The sequence below is a fragment of the Cyprinus carpio genome, chromosome B11 (genome assembly GCF_018340385.1).
Source record: "Cyprinus carpio isolate SPL01 chromosome B11, ASM1834038v1, whole genome shotgun sequence".
Classification (NCBI taxonomy): Eukaryota; Metazoa; Chordata; class Actinopteri; order Cypriniformes; family Cyprinidae; genus Cyprinus; species Cyprinus carpio.
In genome coordinates, this window is record NC_056607.1 from 4,382,954 (window position 1) to 4,403,546 (window position 20,593).

Sequence of the window (20,593 nt, forward strand, 5' to 3'; positions counted from 1 at the left end):
GTTCATTCGTGTACCAAAATAAGGAAGCGATCAATACAAAGTGCATGTTATTGTTTATTTGGAAAGTACTGGCCTGAATAAGCTACCTCACATAAAAGGCATTTTACATATAGTCCACAAGAGAAAATAATAGTTGATTTATAAAATGGCCCGTTCAAAGAAGTTACATCCTTGATTCATAGCTTACTGTGTTGTTTACACCTGAATGAACACAGTTTGTGTGTGTTTTTTTTTTTTAAGTTATAGTTGTTCATCCTAGTCCCTTGTTTGTCCTGAACAGTTAAACTGCCTGCTGTTCTTCAGAAAAATCCTCACAGTCCCACAAATTCTTTGGTTTTTTGTGCATTTTCGTGTATTTGCCCAACCCTTTCCAACAATGACTGAATGATTTTTGAAGATCCATCTTTTCACACTGATGACAACTGAGGGACTCATATGAACTATTTTTCAGAAGGTTCAAATGCCTCACTGATGCTCCAGAAGGAAAAACCATGCATTGAGAGCCGCTTTGGGGGTGAAAACATTTTTGAATTCCAAGATCAGGTTAAATTTAACTAAATTATTTTTGTCTTCTGGGAAACATGTAAGTAGCTAATGAAGGGGTATTAAATGAAAAATTATGATATCATCTTCATTCTGTTCAAAAGTTTTCACCCCCCGGCTCTGAATGCATCACCTTTCTCTCAACTGTATTTTATGTTCAGACCACAGATCTTACATCAGTTCACATGGGAGTGAAATTCAGCTGTAGAAGCTTCACTTCTTGGGAGATTCAGAAAGGAGTAGCTAGTGCAGCTCTGCTGTATGGCCCTGTCATATCAAAGTGAGTTCTGACCAAATCGATTTCTTCTTATATAAGTTATAGTTCTTGTTTTAATCTGGTAGAAAAGTAGAAATCAATTTAAAAAAAAAAATTTGCCATCAACCTCATGTCATTCAGACCCCAAAGACTTATTGCTTCCTAGAACACAAAAGGACATCGATTTCCAGATTTGTCTACATTGTTCATTTTATAACAGAGTCATGAAAGTGACACCTCGCCGCGTGCCTGTGTTTTTGTTTTTGCCTCTTCATTCGAGTCAGTTCACTGTGGCCATTTGCACGCCAGGAATAATATATCATGCTGATACTTGTTTTTAGTTTTTTTTCTTGTTTTGTTAAATCTAAGCTGTTTGGTTTGTTCAGATAGCATTGGAAGTGAGAATATTATTTTGATGCAGAAGAATCCCCCAAGGCAGCTATTCTACCTCTTAATATAGTTACCATCTTCTTGAACTGTTCTACCACATAATTCTAAAAAGGCTCGAGATAATTGATCATTAAATGCTCATACAGTCTGCAAATTAGCCATTATTGAAACGCTTGCTTAGAACAGCGTTTAAAATCCCCTACAAAATAAAAAAAACAATGATTCCGTGAACCTCAAACTCTTAGATTACGGTTGTTTTCTTTAAATCATACAACCTCTTGTGATTTGTTTATGATTATAATAGGCTTCCTAGAGAACAAAACCAAGGAGAAGGATGATGATATCTGACATGTAAGTCTGTGTGTGATTAATGCGCTTAAAAGGATTCATATTTAAATGAAAAGCTCTGCGGATTTTCTTCTCTGGAAGGATTGATGCATGAGGTATATATACAACAAAAAAGAGCAGAGAGAGAATTTTATGTGTTTTTAGTTTAGTTTTTGTTAACATTATTTAACATAGGGACGGAATGTACCTTTTTTCTAAGAGTGGTTTGTCGTGTTTTCCCTCAGGTTGGCGTGGCACGGGCACCATGAGACAACTGAATGCCAGAGGCTAATCGCTGCTATTCAGAAGTAAAGCTCTCTTCAGTCAGACAGAGGAAGCCCTGACTCCGCTTAAGATCAGGCTCCAGTGAGAAATTCATTCATTGAACGATGATCAGCATTTTAATGACATATGCAGAGTGAATGCTTTCTAGTTTTATGCTGCTGCTGTTGTATGTTTGTAAAATTCAGTCGCGTGTTCCAGTTGACCCTTGTCTTCATGTTTTGTGAGTAGAGCAAGTCAGCCCCAAGCTGGAGGTTTGTTCAAGATTTACTCAACAAGCACCCGAATGGTGTTTTACACCGCCACTCCACGCTAAGAATAGATGGTCCAGCTGGGCAGCCTCTCACAGCAGTACTATACTGCTGGAGGATTCAGAGCGCGTTGATATGCTCTATGGCGTCCAATGTAGTTCCTGAGTGTCTGTGCCTGCATGCACTGATGGATGTTTCATTTACCACAACTCATCCGATGTGTATTCTAGTTCAACCTCTGCCTAAAGGCGAGCAAGTGCTGAACTTCTCGATGCAATGCAGCAGGTGGTTGATGATGCCCAACCTCAAAGTAAGTAACACCCACTCTATCATACTCACCCGACCTTCCCGTCACAACCATCAGGTGTTATGAGGTTAATTAACCAAATTCAATACCACGACTGAGGTGAGACCCCCTTGAGCAAAGGCAACCGAACCCCCAGCTGCTCCCCGGGTTCTGCATCCACTGGGCTGTCCACTTGCTCGGGTTTGTTGTGTGGTAGGTGTCACTATTGTGTGTGTGCACTTGGATGGGTTAAATGCAGAGCACAAAATTCCGGAGTATGGGACACCATACTTGGACCATACGGATGGCACTCACTTGCAGATAATACTTACGCAATAACTTGTGTGTGCCTGCAGTGTGGACCTAAAAATCAGTTTTTTATGTATCAGTTGTTTATGCAGCAACAACAACAAAACACAAAAACAAAAAACAAAAAAAAACAGTCAAATTGAAAAATCACATAATATCTATACTTATGAATATCAAACAACCAAAAAAATACACACATGGCCATAAAACTTATCCTTCTTTCCCGAACACACAACAGTACAGTAAATATGATCACCTAAGACAAAACCGTTCATGAGCCTTGGCAGCGTAAAAAACATTGAAAAATGAGGTGAATGTACGAGGAAACTGAAGAGTTAAATTAAGCTTTAAGTGTTTACTATAATGTAATCTTCTGGTCACTTTAATATGACAAATTAACTTTTAAACAGTTTAATATTTTTAGTCAGATGCTGGCAGCACACTGTTTCGAAATGTCACACAATATGTGTACATGCACATTAGGGGAAAACTGTTTATTAGTGAGAAAGCTTGGGTTCATGCATATATGTGACCACCTTGGACCACAAACCATCCCGTAATTCGCACGTGTATATTTGTAGCGATAGCCCAAAATTATCTTTCTTTTCTGGCCAAAAAAATCATTTTGATATTAAGAAAAGAACATGTTTCCATAAAACTATTATTGTAAAATTTCGGTACCGTAATATAACAAATCTTAATTTTTGGATTAGTAATATGCATTGCTAAGGGAACTTAATTTGGACAACTTTAAAGACGATTTTCTAAATAGGTTAGATTGTTTTTTTTGCACCCTCCGAGTCCAAGATTGTTTCAAATATTTGTATCTCAGCCAAATATGGCCCTAGCATAATAAAACCACACATTCAGTGGAAAGATTATTCATTAAGCTATTCAGTTGATGTCTTAAGTCTAAATTTTGAAAAAAAATTGACCCTTATTAGACTTGGTTTTTGGTCCAGGGTCATGTAGATGCATTGTAGCGGTAATACATCTTAACTCATTTGCATGTGTCTTGTTGTGTCGTCAGTCAAGCAGTACAACAGTTTTAGTGCACTTGCTTTGCGTTGAGTGGGTTGTCTGCTTCCACGTCCGGTGCATTGTTATCCTAACCATAACATAAACAAAAGAAAATAACATAAAAAAATTAAAAATTCAAAACAAAAAACAAAACCAACCAATAAAAAAAAAAACAAAACATAATCTAAAATAAAACAAAATTGATTCTTACACGGTTTTGTTCATCAGAAAAAGCGTACACAAAAAAAAACACTTGACTTCAGAATGTGGAACAAGAAGCGTAAATATAGTTTTTGCCTTTACAGGCCTGCAAAATAAGACGTCTCCCTGCAGCCACTCTATATTCATAATGTGTTTCCTCATTAGTCCCCTTTGATAGCTTTTTGTGACAATCTATGTACTTGACTTTCTGGTTCTGATCATTTATCTGGTTCATCAGGGGACAGCAGAGATGAATTCCGCTTAGAGCACGGTGGAGTTGTTTCCTACAGCCTCTTGTTGTTTTAAACATGCTTAAAATATGTTTCAGGTACTTTTCCTGTGTCTATCTATGAAATGTTCTTGCATTTCTTGTAGAGCTGATGATTGCCCCCCGACCCCCTAGGCACATTCAGAAGCGTGAGATCCAAGACAGCTGGGAGCGAGAGAAATCTTCCCTTCGCTGGCAGGGGTGTTAGTGGACGAGCATCACAGGGTCAGATTTAGTCCACTGGCTGTTTGTATATTATCAGAAGAATGTGATTGCGGAGTCGGATTGTGTGATATCATTATTTTAGGCATGAATTCACCAGACTTTGATCAATTTCAGGACTCTGGCAGCTTAGTGGACGATTTATGGTCAGATATCTGATGAGATCTAGAGAGGTCAGTGAGCATTTAATGTCATTCATGAATGCAGGAGTTGAATTCTTGGCAGTATGATGCTGGAGTCCCTCAATGAAATGTACTCAAACCACAACTACCTGTGGATGTGGTAAACTGCTACTAACCATTACAAATACATGGCCAAGTGTTTAAAGAAAGTTTCAGGTCCTACATTTTTGTTTTTTTGGGCCGAAAGGACAAAAACCACATGTATACAGGGACCCCAAAACATATGTTTACACTACATAAAATTGCAATTGTAAAAACCCCCACACCCTGTCCTGGACTCTGACACCATGAGCACTGTATTGGAGAAACAAATATTGGCTGCACTTCATTTCACAGTTTGTGCCCTTAGCAGTGAACTTACCCAAGAAAGTCCCACTGCATAATAGAAGTTGCAAGGGACCAACATTGGTTCTGGTTTAGTATCTAGTAATTACCCAGGTATTGTGATTGATATAGTAAAGTACAGTAGTGTGAAAATGCAGAGCACGACTAAAAATAAAGTGCTAATATAAATATTTCATGCGGTACCAAAACCCACCCCAGATCTATCTGTTGTTTTAATAAGCAGCAGACTTTTTGTGTGAAATGCTTCACTTGAAATGTGTGGTGTGTTATTTAAAAAAAAAAAAATAATAAAAACTTACAATAATATTTAGTTATTTAACACAATATGAGCACAATGGTTTTAAAAGAAGAGAGTTCGCCCACAGTTGACTGATAAACCAACTCTTCTGAACGGTTTCTAGATCCGAACCCCCCCCCCCCCTAGGACGTGCTACTAAAGACAAGCAGATAGATGTAGAATCTGTGCTTTGGCAGGGACCTGCATGGAAGATGATCCAGAAAGCAAGGTCAAGATGGTTGAATACAGCATTCATGATGCGCATGGTGCTGTGTGATCAGTCCGGCTCCTTGATGCTAAGTTTAGCTTTTGCATCACTAAACTTTATTACAGCATAACCCTTGTTTACTTTTTAAAAGAGAGGGATTATCTGATTTACTGCGTGACTTAGGGATTTTGAGTTATCTTCAGCACCCGTTAAACAGTGCACTTCTTCTACCACCTGAGTGTAGTCATCGATTACAGCATTCCATTTTATGTTTACTGCCGTTACATCAAAGGTTTCTGTTTTTACAAATAGAGATGCTAGGATCAGCTCAAATGTCCACCCGAATTCCCACTGCTTCAAACAATACACCCACCCACACCTATAATTTCCCCCTGATATAGTTTAGTCTGCAACAAAACTTCACATTAATTATTCATAATTCTTTGTTTTAATGCATGATGATATGGGTTCACCGCTGGACCGTGGATCCGTTGATTTTTAACAGCACATTCAGTGGACGTTAGAGATAATGTGGGCATCTCTGATAAAAACTACTCGTGATGTGAGCGGCTTTTTTTTTTTTTTCAAGAAAAGGCTAAAATAAGCACAGGCTTTACTCCATTCAGACTTTATGTGGCAAGATCGCAGTTGAACCAATGGCCACCGCGGGGTGCTGTTCATACAAAAGATATGCGCGGTCTATTGTATCTATCACCGTTGCACTCACGTCTCGCGCAAGAGAGAGCCACATGTTTAGAAAGCCATGTAAAATTAATGTAAAATTAATGTTTAAACGAGGGGTTTTAGGAGTGTGTGGGACAAGTCTTAACATTTTTATAAAGATATCTCTGTGGGTTTGAGACTGTTAGTCTGTTGGCATACTTTACAGATCTTCTTATCCACCAAGAGCGCTTGTAACACTCCAAAGAGAATGGGAAAGGAAAACTTGAAATCGCATCATATGACCAGACCCTTTAAGGAATTTTGATGCTTCGAATTAGATCACAGGACTTTTGAATGGCATGTGTAAACCAGGATGCAATTTTAATGTTTGTTTTTCTAACTCCAGGGATCATTAACCTGAAAAATAATGGAGATTTCTTCATCGCTAATGAAGGCAGAAGACCCATTTACATTGATGGTCGACCCAGTTTTGTCTGTGAAACAAGTGGGAAACTCAACAAACAACTCTGTGATGGAGGTATGGACAAGCTTATGTTTGAGTCACAAAATCAGCATTTGGAAAAATGACAGCTGATTGTTTTTCAAGACATGAAGATCATAAAAGATTTTTCAAAAAACTATGCCAATTCTATTCACACATAAAGTGTTTAAGCAAGACAGCTCGCATTTTGCCTGATAATGTAATACTTAAACGGCGATATGTATGTGTTTTACATTATGCCCCACTCTAAAATAGTTTGTCAGCTATAACTGCTTACTGCATGAAAAAAATATGGGAAATTAATTTGTCAAAGAGGGTAGGAAAACTGGAATTCCTTTTGTATACAGTTCTAGAATAATTTATAGTATCAACTCCTAAATATCAGAGAAAGTTTTCTATCACATTCTCCTCTATTACACACTGTGTATCAGCTACTATTATTATCAATCACCAAAAAAAACTATTATAAGGGATTCAGTTAAAGCTCAGTTTTTATTGTGGAGGCCATTAGTATAATTTGCAACTGAATCACCATCCATATTTTTCAACAGCAAAATGTTTGCAAAATAGAATGACAAGTCAGAGTCATGTGTTCAGTCCCTTGAAAAAAAGACTTTCTAGCTCTTGGTTTTGGTTAGACCCACAGGTGTCAGCTTTGAGGCCTTTGCGGGCCAAATCTGACCCGCCCACCTCATTTCATTTTTCCCTTGAGTTCATTTCTGAAATCTATAAATGAAAAGTGTCAGTTAGTGCTTCCTTGTGAATATTAACCCATGGTTGATGTGTGTGATCACACTTTTTGTTTAGAAGGTTTGGCGCACAATGTGATGGTGCGTTGGACCGTTTAGCGTCACTCCACAGGACATTTAAATTCTTAAAGTTCCACAGTGCATACAAGCAACCCATCGTAAAAAGTGTTTGCCAAGATTCAGCTTAATCTGTTTTGGATTATCAAAACTGAATGCCACCTTTTTGTGGTTGTGCAGCATAATATCATTTTTGCATAAATGTCGCCACAGGCATGTTTTCTAAAGAGCCTGCCTCTTCGCTGCTAACTCTAGAGGGCTGTTTTGGTAGGTTCATGTCTTTAGGTTTCATTAAACCCAGCAGGTGACAAACCAGATTGTTTTTTTTTAGCAATGAGTATTTGAATCATTTAGAGCTGCAGCAAACAAACAAGATTTGTGTCTTAGAAAATAAGAGTAAATGAACACACAGAACAGAGATATCTTGAAATTTCAGGGAATTCTGAATTAATCAGCCTTACTGTCACGGTGAACTGTTTTTTTACAGGAGAATGCCAACTAATGTGAAGTGTGTTTGACAGCTGCCAAAGTCATCAGCAAATTAGCTGTTTCCATCCAAAGTGCGAATTTAACTTTTGTCGCACCAAAATATTGCCAAAAACATTGGCGAATAAAAGCATTGTTTTCCATCCAGCAAGTTCAAAGAGAACAAAATCATCATTTGCCTGTTAAACTGGCACTAAATCTCACTAAGAAAAATTAGGAGATGCCAATGAATATAATCATTTTCAGATATAATAAAACTGACTCAGTAAATGCGGTCATTGCTTTCGGAGGTGGATGCCTGCTGTTTGGGAACACAGTCGTGTAAGACAATTAAACAGAAATACTTGATGACAGAGACTTTGGCTTAAGCATTTCAGAATGACCAAAACAACATTTGAGAGCCTGTGCAACGAGGTCAGTCCTATGGTTAGTCAAGTTGCACTCAAAGTCACATGACTTTTTTGATACACATCGAGGAATTTAGTCAGCAAATACGTTTCCATCTCCCATTATTCGCAAGTCAAAGACCACCTACAGCGAGTAGTGTTAAAACTGCTTTTTGCAAATTATGGCACTGTATGACAATATATTTGGCATTTTTATCACTGGTTTGATGTGATGCATTACATAAGCTATTGTGGCCAAAATCCAGCTGCTTCCAAGGTGATTATAGTTTTGATTTATTTTGTTTTCTATATCAAATTATTTTGTTTAGTTTCATTAAAATAATCAAGGAGGCTGCTTCAAGGAGGCTGGTATTGTTTCACTTTTGTAAAATGTTCATCACACCTGATTGCGAAACCTAACATACTGAAAATAGCTGTTTTGTTTGGTACAAGTGTGGCAGTACATATTGTTTTTATAATAAGTCAAAATGAACAAAATGTATAAGGTATCCACAGAATGTCCTAATCCTAAAATGTTGTTGCATATAACATGCTCAGAAGTTGTTTGCCACAGTGATTCTCTAGAAAGAATGAAAAGCTGGTCAATAAAGCATTGCGTGTTTGTTTTGTCCAGATTGCACGGTCTGCGCTTTGTGTTCCTGATCATCCGGAGTTGATTCTCTCATTAAAGCTGAAGATGCCAAAGATGAATCAGTCATGATGCTGAAGTCAGCAGTTGACAAGCTTTCAAACACCATTCAGTCTGACACCGACGTAGCAAGACAGAGCTTTCGTACTGTCCTGTCTTTACCTCTGAGTGGAGTCATATACTGGAGACCTTTCAGCACAAGATTATAGTGGCTCTCATAGCAAACAACTGAAGCCGGGGTGTTTCTGGTAGCTCAGCTTGGAGGGAAAAAAAAAATCATTTGGAGAGGAAATTGGACATTTATATGCCTGGTTATTTAAGGCCCATATGGACAGAAAGAACCCTGAAAAACGAATTTGTGTGTGATTTTAAGATCTGGTTTTTTTTTTTTTTTTTTTTTGTATAAACTTTATACAAACAGAAACTGTTACTGTTTTGATGACATTGTACATTTTTTTTGTTTGTTTATGTTTAAAACACCAGTAACCTTGTATTGTCTCATCAAAGAACAGTTTGCTAATATTCTGCAATGACAGAAATATTGTAAATATAGTCATAAAAAGACTGATTAAAAGGAAAGGTTTGTTGTTTCATGATGTATCTGTGTATTGTAATTCATTGGTGTGGTCGTATCGTTGTCGCTGACTTTAGCGACCATGAAATTTCAGATTTCAGAGTTCAGTCAGCGATGGCGAACTTTGCATGCATCACTTTGGCCCTGACATGAACTAAGTGCAAACCCAGAAGTGGATACAAGTAAACGACAATGCAATAAAATATACATTTATAGTAAACAGCTTCACGATCTAATGATAATGCACAATTACTAACTACACTACAGGTCAAAATTTTGGATTTTTTTATGTTTTGTTAAGAATTCTCTTCCATAGCAGAATTAATTTGGTGACTAATTTATTAATACAATTATACTTGACTTTGATTATTACAATTTTAAAATTAGTTTCTATTTGAACACAAGTGACAATGAGGACTGGGGTAATGACTAATAAAAAAATCAGCTTTGCATAACAGAAAGAAAGTATATTTTAACATTATAATTCAAATAGAAGGCAGTTTAATGGCAATACCATTTCAGAACAATTCATGTACTACTGTATGTGTATGTATCAAATAATTGCATCCTTGGGGGAGAATAAAAAAAAACTTTTGACCTGCGCCTTGAACATATCGACTATGAAATGTTCCAGAAAAAAGAAAATGACGCAAATGTGTGATACTACAAAATGAGCTAAAATTATAATTTTATGAAAAAGATCATAGCCGTGTTGTGCATTGCTGCAGATTAGTCTGTTAGTTTTAGTTCATCAAATTATTGAAAAAAACAAAAAAGCAGAGAAACGAGAAAGAAAGTCCAACAAAGGACACCCCGCTGATCATCAGCAGGTAAATTCACGGTGACGTAAAACAAATAATCAGATGCGAGTTGATTGATTCAAACCTTGGGGAGAAGGGGCTATTGAATATATGTATATTATTAATATAATTTGAGAATCTGATGTTTTTGGATGTGGTTGTAACAACAGTAAAACTGGGTGCTTGTGATGATGCGACCAGGGGCTGCGTACACGTCACACTCGTGCGTCTCATTAATAGTTTCCGAGCGGCTCGAGGAAGGGATCTGTAGGGTCGAGGATCTCCGAAACTGCAGGATAGTTACAAGTTCAGATCACAACCTCTTCTAGCAATTTATAGATCGGGAAATCGGCAGGGGTTTGGAATTCAAAGCAACGCGGTTTGTGTGTGTGTTTTGTATTTGAAGTTGTGCAGCGAGGTGACTGGGTCGAAATTCGTTGGGTTGTTTTTTTGTTTTTTACGTGGCACCTGGACTATTATTTTAGCTGCTGTATACAAACGATTCGATCATTTTCTAATTTTTAATAAGGGAGGTGCTAATTATTCATTGCCATATCAATAATGGTGCATTTGTGTTCATACTTGATTAACCATTCCTTGTTTACAAAAGCATATGTTTGAGTATTCTCTCTTGATTGCAAACTACTGCACATGTGGCATAATTATGTTGGTTATCAAACGGCAGGTTTTTTTTTTTTTTTTTTATAACAAATGCATGTTCATTTGTTTAACCAGTCAAGGAAATTTAAACTCTCAAAGTTACTAGACACCTACTCGGTTTCTAAAACAATGACCAGTGCAACCTAGTGGGGCAATGAAACAAAAAAAAGATTTAATCATTTCCACCCACTAAATGACAAGTGAGGGTGTGTTTTTAGACGCACAGTCTCAAGATTTACTGTCACAGCAATAGCTACTGTATTATTTCCAAACAATGGTTGGACTGTTTTTCCCAGTGTGAGACGTTTTCTTGTGGACAAATTAAGTAGGTGACCGCTCTTACTATCTCTTTGCACCACAGTTACAGAAATGTAGCCAACCTGAAATGAAACAGTTTATTACAGTATTACACCACATTCCATTCATTTTAATCCATGGTAAAGCCTAATAATAGTCTAATGTTGGCTTTAATGTTAAATGAAATAAGCGTAAATAAAGCTTCATGTAGGAGTTGTTATTGATCCTTTTAATGAAAAGACAAGCAAGGTTCATGTTTTTCGATACACAAAAACTTCAGGACCAAAACAAGTGTCTTATCCACTATGACACATTCATGTCAGTCCAAATATTTGAGCAACAGTGACTCATTTCAAACCCATTTGTTCTTTGGTTACATGACTGTTTGGTGGGCTTGTTTACAACGAGTGCTGTAGTTTCATATTTTTATTTCCAAGAGATTTTCTCTATGCAGGAGTCTTTCTGCTTAAACCTGCGTCACTCTTCTTATTCATGTTGCAAATATATGTTAATGACAGGCCATAAACGTTTTAACCCAAGTAGCTCATGCAGTGCATGTATCGCTGATCTAAAGCTAATAGACTGCAATCCTAAGTGAGTCTGGCTGATATGCTATGTAATGTTGGGGTCAGTAAATAGATGCTTTGATGTTTATGGGCATCAATAAATCATTTTGTGTTGCAGTTGAGAATATACAAAGTTTTTAAGAGGACTAGTTTGAATTTTCTTCTCTTTTGGTCACTTCAGGACCAAAATGACATTTTGGACATTTTTATTTATTTATTTATTTTTTTTTTTTTTTGGTCATTACCCAGCAAGCTTACAGGTGTAGGTTTTGCAGTGATAAGATAAATATTTAGGTTTTGATGAGTCATGATGGTGTTAGTCTGAAAAGTTCCATTCCGTATGTTTTAAATTCACATGATGGCTCATATTTAAACACATTGCACTACATTGCAAACACCAGATAAAGACAAGTAAACTTATGTCCTGAGTACCTTGCGTTTTGTTAGTTTTACTGCCCTGCAATCTTGTATTTTTTCAATGCAGTAAATCATATTCTGTGTTAGTGACTTCTTTGACATTAAACATTTTTTGTGTCCCATTGTTTAGAGAAATGATTGTTTGCACAAAATTCACATCCTTTTTTAATTATAGTATTTTTGTGTTTTTTTCACTAAGATGAACTACTTAGAGCAGTACTTGTGATGACTTTATTGAATTTTACATGCATGAAAACACGACTGTGAGGGATAGACTTACAGACAATCTCACGCTTCGTATAAAGGTCCTAGATCATATGTAATTCTCAAAACTATTTTATGTAGTCTTCAGGAAAAATATTTCTTTTGGCATGCAGGTTTAATCGTTGGAGCTGCCACCATGTTATTACAGTTTCAGGATACGTCATAACTCGCTTTCCAATGATGTGTGGTGCTGTGTAGTTAATCAGCGAGTTGCAATGCTGGGCAGAGAGGTTTTCTAGCCTTTTTTCATCAGGTACTGAGTGCCAGAGACCGCGCGCTACAGCATGTGTCTTGAGACCTATGTTTTAAAAAGGTTTAAAGGGGTCATATTGTTGCAATTTCAAGTTTTCCTTTGCTCTTTGGCGTTGTTACAAGCTGTTTGTGCATAGGATTAAAATCCCATAAGAGTTGCAAAGACCTAAAGTCTCAAAGCACCAAAAGAGATATGTCTTATATAAAAGGTAAAGACTCGTCCACGCGCTCTCCGAAAATGCCTTGTTTAAATGCGCCTACACGGTCTACGTCACTGTGTGGGACGATTTGCATAACAAAGCCCCAATGTTTACGCAAAGAAAGAAGGTTTTGTAACTTTTATTCGCTGCTGTTGCCGCCGGCGCCATGTTGTGGAGACGCTTGGGTGTTCATTGTGAAAGCCAAAGCTAATTTGTTTGGCTCTTTCCAAAAGTGGACACAACTAGAACTCGTGGTTAAGTTGTATTTTACACACCGCTCCAGAAAGTTCAACCCAATATTCAGATTGTGCCGCGCATTTTACAGAGGACTGTTTGTCAGCCTACAAGCTTTTTTTTTTTCTTTGGTGTGCCCTAACTTCTTTGTACCTGACACAGCAGAAAATCGAGGACATGTCGCAGTTGCCCGACACAATCGTGTTAGGCATGTTTGCATAGAGAACCAGTGGAAAAACTGTGTGCTAGCTTTAAAACTTAATTTTGATCTAAACATTTTAAAAAGGTCCCAGTGTTTATATCATCCTAAAGGAAACGGGTTGGATCCTGAAGTATACAGGTGGGAGCTCGCGGGTCTCCCTGTGGGGAGTATTATCACTTAGTTTCAGTGAGCAAAGTTCTTTTTCCAAAACACACCATAACAGCGACGCGTCAGTGCGCCGGGAAATGTCATTCTGAGATGAACAAAGTCAAGTTCTTTTCATGTACATTATTGTGAACACTTTTGTGTCGTTTACCCATCTACTTGAAAACATTAAAAACTACATAGGGTCACTTCCCCTAAAACATATGATCATTATCAATTTGCGTTAAATATTACCTTTTAATGGAAAGTTGGAGGTTATGGCCTATACCAAAAGCAAATATCCTAAATCTCCATTATTGATGAATTTTGATGATGAATACTGATAAATTTTTAATTACTTTCATCTGCTTTTCTGTGGATATGATAAAAGATCAAATATAAAATCTTATTATATTCATTGTATAACATGGACTGGATTCACACTAGTCATCAAAACGTTAAGGTTTTAGCATGTCATCGTACTTTGACATTTTGTTGTTCTTTGTCTCTTTTTCTCAGAAAAGAGCAATGCAGCACCTAAAGCATTGCCAAGGTCTTGCTCAGGTCTTCCTTATCAGGAGTCAAAGGTAATTCTGCCAATTCATAAAACACCTAAACCTTTGTCCTTATCATGTTAATCGTTACAAATAAGACACATAAAGTTTATCTTTCGCTTAGTCTGACTTCTGATATCCCACATGGCACTGATTTATGATTTGCTTAATGTAAATGATGAAACTCTGGCCAGATTCTGTGAAATGCTCTGTGAAAAATTTGAAAAATGTGTTGTATAATGAAATTTTCGTTCTGAAAAACATCTCATTAACTCTCAGTCCCAGCCTTCACAGAGCGTTATCCCGTCACTGTCCGTTGTGGGATGGCATTTCTCTTGTCGAGGAGGAGCACTGTGAAAACAAAAAAATGAGAAAACAAAAAAAAAAAAAAGAATTAAAAACTAGATGAACCTGGAGGGCTGCTGGAAGGTATGGAGTGTTTTCGCCTATAAGCTCCACCAAAGAAAGGTGAGGACACCTGATATGTTTTCTGATTCCTAAAATAATGACAAATCTCTTAAAGGCCTAATCCCAGGGAAGATATCTACAGCAGTGGGTGCATATAAATCTACTAAAAATAACAACAACGTCACACAACCGATGAAAATAACCTTTCCAATCAGGGTTGATTAATTTGTTGAAAATGCACAAAACAAGTCACAAAAAGGATTGCTTTGACAAACTTTGTGTTTCAAACACGTTTGGAAATGTGCTTCTGTTGCCAAAGGTTTGTCATGTTTTTCTCAGGAATAACAAAGATGTATGTGTACATTGTCATTACTCATACTTGTTGAGAAGGAGGGAGAAAGTTAATCATGTTTTGTAAATATGTTTTTTTGTTTGTGCAAAACGTTCAAAAACAAAACGTAAATTGAACTTAAGAAACTTATTCAAATAAAAATGTCATGACCTCTTTAAATTTTGTGTGTAAATAAGGATGTCAAAACCGACTGCAAAGTCAAACCCTGTCAATTATTACTAAAGTCTTACAAAATCATACAGTTTGACGTAAAAGACCATTGATGTCTCACAGTCTGTAAGATCTCACCGGGCTCATATCATACTATCTGACAAGCAACAATTGTAAAGGGCATAAAAATTTGCAGTGTGCCTGGTGCTTTAGTTGTCATTGAGCATCTTTTTTTTTAATTGAGGTTTATTGTGTCTGTTTTTGTTTTCAGGTTCAGTGGCTGCCTACACAGCACAGTACGGGGAACGCAGGAAATTCAGGATCTTCCCGTTTACAACATAGAAGAAGTACAAAGCCATCGTCCTTGACGTGGTGTTGTGGGTCAATATACAAGGAGGGTCTACGATATCACTGAATTTGTGGGCCATTCATCCCTGGTGGTGGACAAAATACTTCTGGCTTGCAGGTGGAGCTCTGGGAACCATACTGGGAATTATATGCGTTCATCAGCAAGGACCTGTTCTTAGAAATCCTATCTGAATATAAAATTGGTGTTCTTAATCCAGAGGTTACAAGAAGAAGAGAGGCCAACCCCTCAGACCCTGACTTGCTGAGCCCAAGGTCACCCTGTCTCAAATCAACAGTCTAAAACCCTTTCCAATGCCGAACCCACCTGCATCTATACTATTGAGGATAATTACATATCACCCACCCTTCAGTCATATTTTTTAAGCGTAATCTGCTGCCAGTGCCGGGGTGGATTTCCTGAAAGCTTAAACCGGTTGGAGGATTGGAGGGTCTCTCTGTGGGAGGTAGTATCATCTTAGTCTAAGTGAGCTAAAGTCTCGTTTTCCAAAACACAACCATTACAGCGACGCTTCATGTGGCGCCGGGAAACCGTCGTTCTGAGGATGAACAAAGGTCAAGCAAGGTCAAAGGTCTCAATTGGGCCGTTGCCGCAATAATCCACGCTACATGGTCAGGTGCACGTATTGCGGGATTTACTATTATACTATGGCTTTGGAACCAGAGGTTGCAGCAAAAGCTAAACATGTCCATTTTTGAAAGGGGTGGACAAAGGAGCTTGACGGGTAACAAGCATCTGTTGCATCTCTTCCACTGAACAAGGCTGTGCGCCGCCGAAAGGTGATGTTCTCCTCGAGTATGAGATGAATGGCGAGGACGCTCCCAACCTGACCAGGGCTACCCAGTTCTCCGGTAGTTTGTACCTGGGCGTTGTTGGAGCCCGCAAATGCTCAATGCGTTGGGGAAAAAATTGTTGTAATTGATGAAGGAAAGCAAGAGTCGCTGGCAGCAGAACTGATTACAAAGGCTTTTCTTCCTCCATGCACTGACTGGGAACACTGTGGACTTCAAATCAGCACCATGCCATCCAGGCGCTCCCCATCCAAGTCAGACATCACTCACCCAGCATATGGGAACCTCAGTCGCCGCCCATTGATAGGGAGGTGACTGTGAAAGGCTTATAGCGTGTGGTGTGGGGAGGACGAGAGGTTGTGAGAGGGGGGACGGTGCTCGGTAGACACTGGAGGGAAAAACAGTGGCATGTAGCCCAAACTTCTCACTAGTTGATCAAGGACCGCACCCTGCGCCTCCTCATCCACCTGGAAGAGCTGGCGGTGACTTGGTAAGCTGTGGGAGATAGATGTCCCAATCCTCAGATCGGCTCAGGAGCTGGAGATTGTGTGCAAAGCAGTGGACAGGGGTTACAACATGGCGCCCAGCACCACTGTCGCTCCAATCTGGAACTTACGCGGAGTGCTTAGAATATGCGTGTAATCGAGGAAAGGTAAAAGTGAAGGTGAGGAGGGTTTAAGACCAAAATGACAAACTTTGTATGTACACGTAAAATGCATATAAACACAAATTGTTGGAAGTCTCTTTTGGTGCAGGTTGGTTTTGTGGGCTTTGCAACTGTTTTGAGCTTTGGGTTCTTGAACGTGCGTGGCCATATATTTGAGTTTTACGCACATAACTGGCTTCATGGATAATTCCTGGTGATCAGGGGACTAGGACACTAGTCAAAACTGGACTGTACCCAACACAAATTATTCTTTCTGTCACTTAAGATAATCTTAAGAACTGTAAGTGTACTCACATGTGCTATTTTGGGACACAATGAATATGAATTAAGATTAATTTTTAGTATAAAAAGTACAAAATTATTGCGGTGGAAAATAGAGGGGACTCATTACATTATTGAAGTCCCCTTTTTTATCGGGGTTCTATCATGAAATCTTTTGACATATGTAAACCACTGCGTTCATAATTGTTATTCCTGAACATAAGCCTGGGCAGTGATGAAGGCTTTGCCTTTCCAATGACAACTGATTGGTACATAAACTGGCATACTAATAAGGTCTGTTTAAGAATCGTATTCTTATGTTTTTAAAGGTGCTGTATGTAGGATTGACACAAGAATGGTTGAACTAGGTATTCCATGTCCAAATTCAAAATATTGGAGAGGGTTATTTTCCCACCCAGGGTCCCTCCTCCTCTCAGACTTGACGCAACACTGGTTGCCAGATTGACGCTCTGACCCCTTTCGTTTTTCCGACTATGCATGACTGAAATTAAATGCGCTGTTTTTCCTTGCCAACTGGCCCACCTCGGGAGCCGAAATACATTATTGGGTACAACTGGCAGTGGATGGTTTTCACCAACCAAAAGATAGACCGACCTTCCATCCTGGAAAGCACCATACTTTTTTAAAGGGAAATAACTGACCGTAGCATTTGTTTTTTCAGATAAACAAATATTTATACTTAGCTGTGCACATGATTCGGGTTCTTATCAACATACTCTGGTCAAAACATCATATAAGAGATGCGTGTTTATAGTATGCGATCTCAAACTGGCTTTTCACGACCTAAGTCCTACAAAGCGTGACATCACTATATAGATCTATTATATATATATATCTATTATATATCGAGTGAGCACTTAACAAAAAAATTGTTGCACACATTTTTTTTGTGTAACTTATTTCAAATATTGAAACTTTCATATATGCCGAGAGTATCTACATTAAAAGTAAACAAACATTTCCGAAGTTTTTTTTTTGTGGTTTTAATTTTTGATGATTAGAGCTTACAGCTCAATGAAAGTATTCACAACTCCTGTATCATCCTAACATAGTCGAAATATTTGCATTTGGTGTGCTCATTAAATGACTCTCCCTAAAGTATAAATTTCCGGGGACCTCTTGTTCTTTGAAACCATCTTGGGGAAGGCTGCTGACTTGGCAATGGTCCAGGAAGACAATCATTTAACATCCTCACACAAAGTGTGTAGTTCACAGACGGTCATTACTGAAAAGGGGGTGGCTGTTCACAGAGTGCTGTATCAAAGCATGATTAAATGAAAAAGCTTGAATTTAAGGAAAGAATTGGGTAGGAAATGGTGCACAACCAACAGGGTGTTTCACAAGCTTGAGAAGACTGCCACGGTCGGTGCAGCAAGCGTCACCCTTCTTAGAAATCTTCAGGATGGCTCTACCAAGCCACTTCTGAAACAGAACCAAAGTTCCGTAAGCACCTTTACCCTTGGATAAAGGAGGGAAAATGACCATAGGCTGTTGCTCATAGGTCACAATTTTTTTTTTTTTTTTTTTTTTTTTTGTTATTTTTTTTAATTTTTTTGCATTTAATTGGGAAATCAATGTCTTGGAGGTCTGGAGGATGGTACTTGGTCGAGGCACAGAATCCAGCTTGCCTTGAAGTCTAGTGTAATTGGGGCGGGCCGTGAGTCTGCTTCTGTGTTGGTCCATTGTGTTTTTCGTATCAAGTCAAAGTGCCAATGCATTCCATCTACCAGAGATTTTTTTGGAGCACTTTATAGGGCTCGACTTCTTGCTGACCAACTTTAGGATAGCTGATTTCCGTTTCCAGGCATGATCTAAGCACCGGCCCACAGTCCAAAAGTACCCACACGGTGTGGTCTGCGCAAGGAATTTTTTAGCTTAAGTCCATGCTACTATTATCTTTACTCGTGGCTTGATTGGCCATCTCAACATGCCTGACCTGGCATACCCCAGATAGAATCTCTTGGATATTTTCAGAGGTAAAGTGAGTGAGAAACAGTGGATCCGGTTATTCTGAAGGACTCATCAGAGCCACAGGCTGATCACTTCCAATGCCACACCTCACTGAATGGCTGGAGTTTGTGCTGACGGAGACCACAGACCAATTATTGAGTCTGCATAAAGCAACATACTTATTAAAGAAAACTTTAATTTTCAGTTTTACATATCCTTGTTCTTGATTGATCTAGGACATATTTTAATATCTGCGATACTGGATTTTGGAGAGCTGTAAGCTCTAATCTCAAACTTAAAATAAAAAGGGAGTATGATATAAACTTGGTTTTGCACAGCTTTTCAGTGAACAACGGCTCTGTGGTATTAAGGCGCTTCCATGTTGAAAGCACGCACATGATGCGATTTACAGAACCAGCTTTCACTGACATATGCACATTAAAATATTGAATGAGAGTTATCAAGCATGCCCTAATTGTGTGTATACGTTGTGTGTGTATAATGTATGTATGTGTTCTCAATTAAAATTATGCACCCCCTAGATCCTGTAGATATTTTACAAATGTAAGCTTTTTCTTTAAGTTTATCTTTTTAAATGGCTACTGGAAGTGATCAATAAGGGCAATGTGATGTCAATAATAATATTTTTTGAGTTGTAGTTTTTTTTCCCCTTAAAGATGCAGCTGGTTTTACTTATTCAGCGCCCTTTTTTAACATTGCTGTTTCAATAACATCACTTACTGGTATCGCAAGGTGCAAGTTCATACTTAAATACAAATTTATTTTCTGTGGCCTAGTATAATAACACATTTCTAAGCTTCACTGTAGCACAATACATTAACATTAGCGTCAGAATGCCAAAAAACACCCCCTATCACGTTAGCACTTCATCGATGCCATTCATGTCATCGGAAAAAGTTCCGCACAGTCTAAAGCTCGAATCATTTAGGTCCTAGGGTTTGCTTCCTAGAACATATTTTTATCATTATATCCAGTAAGTAATATTTTTCGAACCATCACAATCTGCTTGATGTGGAGTTTTTATAACCATAAATAATGTAAGGTTGTAAAATTGTGTGATTACAACTTTTATTAAAATGTTATTAAAAAAATATAAAATTATAATAATTACATATTTTAGAATGATTAAGAGACAATAATGAAATGTTATCCCATAGGGACTTGGTCCGCTTATAGAGGCTGTTTAGTTGGTCTAAAATAGAAATGAATGCAGAACCACATGTCCACTGGCTTCAACCCATGCCATTGGCAAAATAGAGTATATCTGGATCGGTCAAATTCAGTAGGGGCGGTACTACCAGTGCCATATCATGACCATGTGTCGTGTCGGCCGATCCTAATATAAAATTACATTTTACAGTCCCACTTTTGGGAAACTCGTTTATCGCTCGCTCATGGGGCTAGTAGAAAATGGCAGTTGTGAATGGTTGATTTATTTTGTATCCATTTAAACCTTATATTTTAATGTTCAGCGCGCTATTGTAGGAGTAGTAATGTAAATGCCATACTAATTACATGTTTGTAATGTGAATCTTATGATATTTTGTCCAATCACTACGATAGAAAGTAAATACTCACATGT

General features: G+C 38.1%; 1 pseudogene; it reads left to right on the forward strand.

The window, feature by feature from the left end:
* Positions 1-2,325: 2,325 nt before the first annotated feature.
* Positions 2,326-16,733, forward strand: LOC122134208 (annotated as a pseudogene).
* The last annotated feature ends 3,860 nt before the right edge of the window (positions 16,734-20,593 follow it).